The sequence below is a fragment of the Canis lupus genome, chromosome 32 (genome assembly GCF_003254725.2).
Source record: "Canis lupus dingo isolate Sandy chromosome 32, ASM325472v2, whole genome shotgun sequence".
Taxonomy (NCBI): Eukaryota; Metazoa; Chordata; class Mammalia; order Carnivora; family Canidae; genus Canis; species Canis lupus.
In genome coordinates, this window is record NC_064274.1 from 12705268 (window position 1) to 12711670 (window position 6403).

At 39.4% G+C, this 6403-nt stretch overlaps 1 pseudogene; it reads right to left on the reverse strand.

The window, feature by feature from the left end:
- Positions 1-1961: 1961 nt before the first annotated feature.
- On the reverse strand, positions 1962-2601 carry LOC112647288 (peptidyl-prolyl cis-trans isomerase A-like; annotated as a pseudogene).
- Positions 2602-6403: the final 3802 nt, after the last annotated feature.

The window sequence follows — 6403 nt, forward strand, 5'->3', positions numbered from 1 at the left end:
CACAGGTGGCAGTGTCCATGGGAGGAGAGATCACAGTATTTGTACACATTGTGACTTTAGCTTATTTTTCATGTTCTATGATAAGTTTATACAAATGGGTAAAATCGGCATTTTCATTTTGTTTTCAACAAAAGTCCATGATATTGCTGTGAAGACAATGCTGCTTTTTGCTTTGTTACCTTGTTACATCTGAGTAATAATTAAGAAAAATATAGAAGCCCAGTCAAATATTTTATTACTTACCTTGGTAAATTGACTTTTTTACGACTTTACCTTAGATAGCAGAGTATGAGTAAGTTGATAGTCTTTCAAGAAAGGTCCACGGAAGTTTTATTTCATAGTCTTGTTGGGATGTTGTTTGTGGTTCAATTTACCAAGTCATGTTTGACTTAAACAGCCTATAATTTTTTAAAAAAATGATTTTTAAATATGTTCTTATTTATTTATCTTTATTTTACTTTTTAAGATTTTATTTATTCATTTGAGACAGAGGGATACAGAGAGAGAGGAGAGAGTATATGAGCAGGGAGAGAGGAAGAGAAAAGAGAAGCAGATTCCCCACTGAGCCTGGAGCTTGACATGGGACTCGATCCCAGAACCCCGTGATCATGACTTGAGCCAAAGGCAGATGCTTAACCATCTGAGCCACTCACATGCCACTAATATGTTCTCATTTAGTGTCTGGATCCTCGTTTTGCTTTTTATGTCAAAGGCTATTAAAAAAAAAGAGGGGAATGATGCATTTTCCTGGTATATTGAACAACATATAAAAATCAAAATTAAGCAGAGTTTCATAAAATATCAGAGGCATTGTCTCCTTTTAGTGGATTCCAAGTGTGGGAGCTCTTCTTTTAGCAGTTACTCTGGATATGAGGCTGGATATTGACTTATCGATACATTTTCTTATTAAAACTATATGTTTTATATATACACATGACATAATCTAAAAAGCATTTATTGAAACTGGAGAGCAAGGATTTTAATTTAATTTCTCTACAAAGCTATAAGTTGAGATGAGTCCTTCTGGACCAGACTTCACTTCCTGCTAACATTGGGAGTAACTTGAACTGCCAAAGCTCCATTTCGAATTATTGAAATATAGTCCCCACAGAGGCAGAGGTCACTGATGGACTTTATTAGGCTTATTCAGTATTTCCTAAAAGGCAGTTACCCTGGAAACCAGTTAATAGCACAGGCTGTCATGACCAATTGCCAACGCATCAGGAATTCTGCTAGGCTCAACCTGAAAAATATATCCAGACTCTGACATCTTGTTACCACTTCTTTCCCCTTTACAAAGGACAGTTGCCTCTCACTTAGACTGTTGCCATAATGTCCTAACTAGTTTCCCTGCTTCTGTACTGCTCCCTCTGCAGCACGCACACCGGATTCATTATCAACACAGCCACAAGAGCAGTCCTCTGAGATGTAAGTCAGATAAGGTCACTCCTCTGCTGAAATCCAGAAATGGCAGCCCACGTTGCTCTGTATGAAAGCTCCCTTACTCCAGCCTCTACTGCTCTATATGACCTGATGCCCTTTCTCCATCACCTCTTTGACCCTTATCCCATGAACTCCCTGTCCTTCCCTCCAATTCTTCTCCAGCTCCACCGGCCTCCTCACTCTTTCTGCCTTGAGCTATTTCCTCTTCCCCCACATATCTCCATGAGTTACTCTCACTTTTTTTTGACTCTTTGTGAGAATGTTTCAGATGTTATGTTCTCAAAGAGGCTGCTCTTTATTTCCCTATCTTACCCACACTCCCACTAGACACTCCCAGTCCCTTTAATCTTTTTTTTCCCCAGTAGCATTTACTTATTATTTTTATTTCTCCCTACCTCCTCCACTAGGATGTAAACTTCATGACAATAGGGATTATTTATTACTATTTTTTAATTATTATTATTAATTATTGTTTCGGTTTTATTTCATCATCATAAACTGAACTCTACAATCCAGCTAGACCTGGGGGAAGGAACCACGGAGCCCGCAGAACCGCAGCGAGAGTGCGGAGACTCTGGGCTATTTCAAGCAGGTGGGGGTGGAGGGGTGCTCTCCTGAGCTAAAGGAATAGTCTGGAAGTTCAGATAAAAAACGAGTTAGATTCATCAGATCTGTCCACAGTCAGCAATGGTGATCTTCTTGCTCGTCTTGCCGTTCCTGGACCCGAAGCGCTCCATGGCTTCCACGACGTTCATGCCCTCCTTGACCTTGCCAAAGACCACATGCTTGGCATCCAACCACTCAGTCTTGGCGGTGCAGATGAAAAACCGGGAGCTGTTTGTGTTGGGTCCAGCGTTGGCCATGGGCAAGATGCCAGGCCCGGGTGCTTTAGGATGAAGTTATCATCAAACTTCTCCCCGTAGATGGACTTGCCTCCAGTGCTATTGTGGCGCGTGAAGTCCCCACCCTGGCACATAAATCCCAGAATAATCCTGTGAAAGAAGGAATCTTTGTAACCAAATCCTTTCTCCCCAGTACTCAGAGCACGAAAGTTCTCTGCTGTCTTTGGAACTTTGTCTGCAAACGGCTGGAAGGAGACGCGGCCCAAGGGCTCGCCGTCCACTGCGATGTCAAAGAACACGGTGGAGTTGACCATGGCTGGACAGCAAGGGGGCATCTGCAAGGTCAATAGGGATTTTTTTTAAGGTTTTAATTATTCATTGGGGAGCCTGATGTGGGACTCGATCACAGGACCTTGGGATCACCACCCGAGCCAAAGGCAGACACTAAAACACTGAGCCACCCAGGTGCCCCATGACAATAGGGATTTTGGCTGTTATGTTCACTGATTTATTCTCAGGGCCTAGCACATTATAGATGTCCAATAGATATTTGTTAAGTAATTGAACGAATGAATACATTGCTATTTTCTGGCAGTGAGAGAAAGAGTGCTTTTGCTTATAATATCGGGCACAACTACCTTGTGCTGAAATGTGCTGGTATCTTTGAGGCACCAATAAATAGGTCCCCTGTCTGGTCTAGGTCTAAACAAGTTGATAAACTAAGTTTCAGCAAAGGACAAAATATTGCCATATTGCTAAAAGGACTACTGAAAGAATATGTTCATGTCTGTAAGCAAGTCACTGGTCTACTACTGCATCTCCAAATTAGACATGTTTCCACAAAGCAGTACTGGACCATAGCCAATCTCCCCCAACAGAAGCAGAATGAATTCCCAGAGAAGCATAGAAGAATCCCCACTCTCTAAGGTAAGAAAAGATGTAGGAGCCAGCTATCCATGAAGTTTCTCCTACCAAATTCCCAAAAGACCTGTTTTCCTTCTCCGTGGTGAATGGGAGGTGGAGCAGCTGAGGAATGGTGAAAGAATGGGGAGAGGTTGTAGAGTTACTCTAATACATATAGAAGAAAACATTAGGAATGGGAAAGAAGCATTGTCTCTTGATGATATTTATATTATTCCTTTGTTGAAAAAAAGGTGGGTTTTTTTGGTTAAAAATAATATGTCTCAGATATTTGAAATTGTTAATTTTCCCTTCAGCAAACACACAGTAATGAAAAGCCAGTCAACATGCTTGGAATAGAAAGAATTGTTCAAAATATAAAACTGGACCTAACTCATTAGCTATCAGGGAAACGTTAAGAGAAGGCTATGCTTTTAAAATAGAGATCCTTCAATAGCCCCTCAACTCTAGTCGTGTTGCAAATGTTTTCAAATCATAGACTGCTCCTTTGGGTTTTCTTCAAGGTAATGAGAGGCACATCATGAAGAAAGTACACATATTGGGTGTTTGTTATATGCTGGGTATACAATAGTGAACAAAATAAATATAGCCCTGCCCTTACAGAATCTGGTGGGGAAGACGTTTAAGTAGATGGAGAGTGAAAATAGAATATTAGTAGCCCCAGGCACATATGTATATTGAAGCTAAATGCAGGAAATGTTCAATCAATGTTTACAAAATGTCCCTTATGCAGGAGAGGAGGGAAACTGAGTGGGGAAAAACTAGACAGGGAGACAAACTATGAGAGAATCCTAACTCTGGGAAACCAACAAAGGATTGTGGAAAGGGAGGTGGGTGCGGGATGGGGTAACTGGGTGATGGGCACTAAGGAGGCACTTAATAGGATGAACACTGGATATTATACTATATGTTGGTAAATTGAATTTAAATTAAAAATATCTTTAAAATACCCTTTATGCTTCAGGCACAATATCAAGTTTAGGGCATATAAAGATAAGACATAGTCCTGCCTGAAAAAAAAAATAGAGTTTGAAATGGGAGAGATAAAAATCGCAGATAATTAAAATACAGAGTAAAGTATACTATGTCTTGACCTGTACATGGAGCCATGGTACTCAGAGAAAGAAAACAATTCATGTTTAGGCTTCAAGAAGACTTCTTGAAGAGCTGAGTTTAAGCAATAATATAGAAATAGCAGAGGAAAAAAGTGAGTTGGAAGACAGATTTGAGATGCTTGCTCAGAATACAATGGAGCTAATGATGAAGAGATAAAAATGCAGCACGAGAAAGTAAGAGATGGGAGGATAAAGGATCAACTTCTACATATGTTTAGATAGACTGAAAGGAGGAAAAAAATAGAAAGAATGGGGGAAATATAAAAGCTCAGATGTTTCCAGAATAAAGTAATTGAAGCCCTCAGCTGTGAAAACTGTACTGTGTTCTCATCAGCAAATCACACAGGTGCATGAGAGTGAAACTGCCAAGTGATAAGTAAAAATTGAAAACTGAAAAAACAAGTAGTAAAGAAAAAGAAGTTATTTACCAAGGAACAACAACTGGATAGCAACAGAGTTCTCATTAGCAACAATATATGCAAGAAAACATTAGAATCTTACCTTTAAAGGACTATGGAAAAATAAGCAGCCAGAATTGTGTTCTCAGAGAAGTTACCACTGAAAATGAAGATGAATTAAAACCACTTCAAGATATACAAAGACCAAGTGTTTATTACCATGAGCTCTTGAAGAAAGTTTCCTAAAGGATGAAATTCAACAGAGAAGAAAAGATGAGTTCAAAAATCTGTAGTAACCAAAGGAGGCACCAACAGGGAAGAGGGAAGAGTAGACTGAGACAGGCCACTTTTGTACTCAGGGATTTGGGCTTCTCCTGAAGGTTCTGTGACCGGTAGAAGGGTCTTGGCAGGGTGGTGACACTATTTGATGTGCTTTAGTGAGATTACTCTGGCAGGATGGTGGAGAATTTGGAAGGATCACAACTAATGCCTTGAGGCCAGTTAGAGGTTGTGGGGGTAGTTTAGATCAGAAATGATAAAGGCTGGAACTATTACAGCGATAGGACCTCAGGAGTCTCTATGTGGAGAGAAAAAGGAAGCATCAAGGATGTCATTGGTTTGTTGGGGCAGCTTTGATAGCCCAACCACAGCAAGAGAATTGGAGGTGACTATAGGAAGGCAGGTGACCCATGAGAACTCATCCGTGAATGGGCGGTGAAACCTAGAGAAGTAGACAGAGGGAAACCAGAGTGAAAAAAGATTTGAGAATGGGAGGTTCATTCCAAATTGAAATGCTAACGGATGAGAACATGGGAGACAGGCAAAGGTTAAAGGCAGAGAAGATAAAAAGTGTCTGATAGAACAAAGGCACCAGGGAGGCAGGAGGTAGAGAGCCTTGCATACAAGGGAAGATAGGGAAAGAGGCAGATAAAAGAAACTCACAACTCCCTCCTCCTTTGAAAGTAGCACCATGACTGCACAGAGCAGTCATAAATACATGCCAAGAAATTTAATGAATCAGTGAATTAAAAGATGGCTAAATGATAAAATGCATTCAGGCAGGTCCCAAAACAAACAGAATAACTGACAAAGGCCAGCTTGTTCTCAAGATAGTTATGGTAGACCTCTAGTGGCCGAAAAGAAAATTCAGACATCTAATGGCTGAGAACAAAATTTAAACGAAGATGGCTAAAGTACATATATTCACAAAAGAATGAACAGATAAAAACATTGCTATACAAAGATCCTGTTGTATGTACCTAATCTTTGATGAGTTCAGTTTCTTATCAATAGAATTTAATGCTATTGTGTTATGAGTTTACTTTCATAATTAACTACTTAGAGTGAATGGCTTATGGAAAATGGAGCCAGTACTCTTAATTATGATTAAACCTAACAACAACAATAAAATAGGAGGCGAATAATTACTTGTCCATGAAATTTCATGTCCAAAAGTACGTATTCATTTTCAAATACAGAGAAGAGAAAAGAAACATAACCAAATAAGCCTTTGGTTGCAGAAGTCTCAAATATGATGAAAAGAGTGGATTTAAAAACAACAGCAACAGGGTTTTTTAAAAATAAATAAATAAAAATATAGAACTGTAAAAGAAGGGTAACAAACTATTTCAATCTTAAAAATTAATAATAATGTCCTAATGCCAAATTATTTTGAGTAATTTCA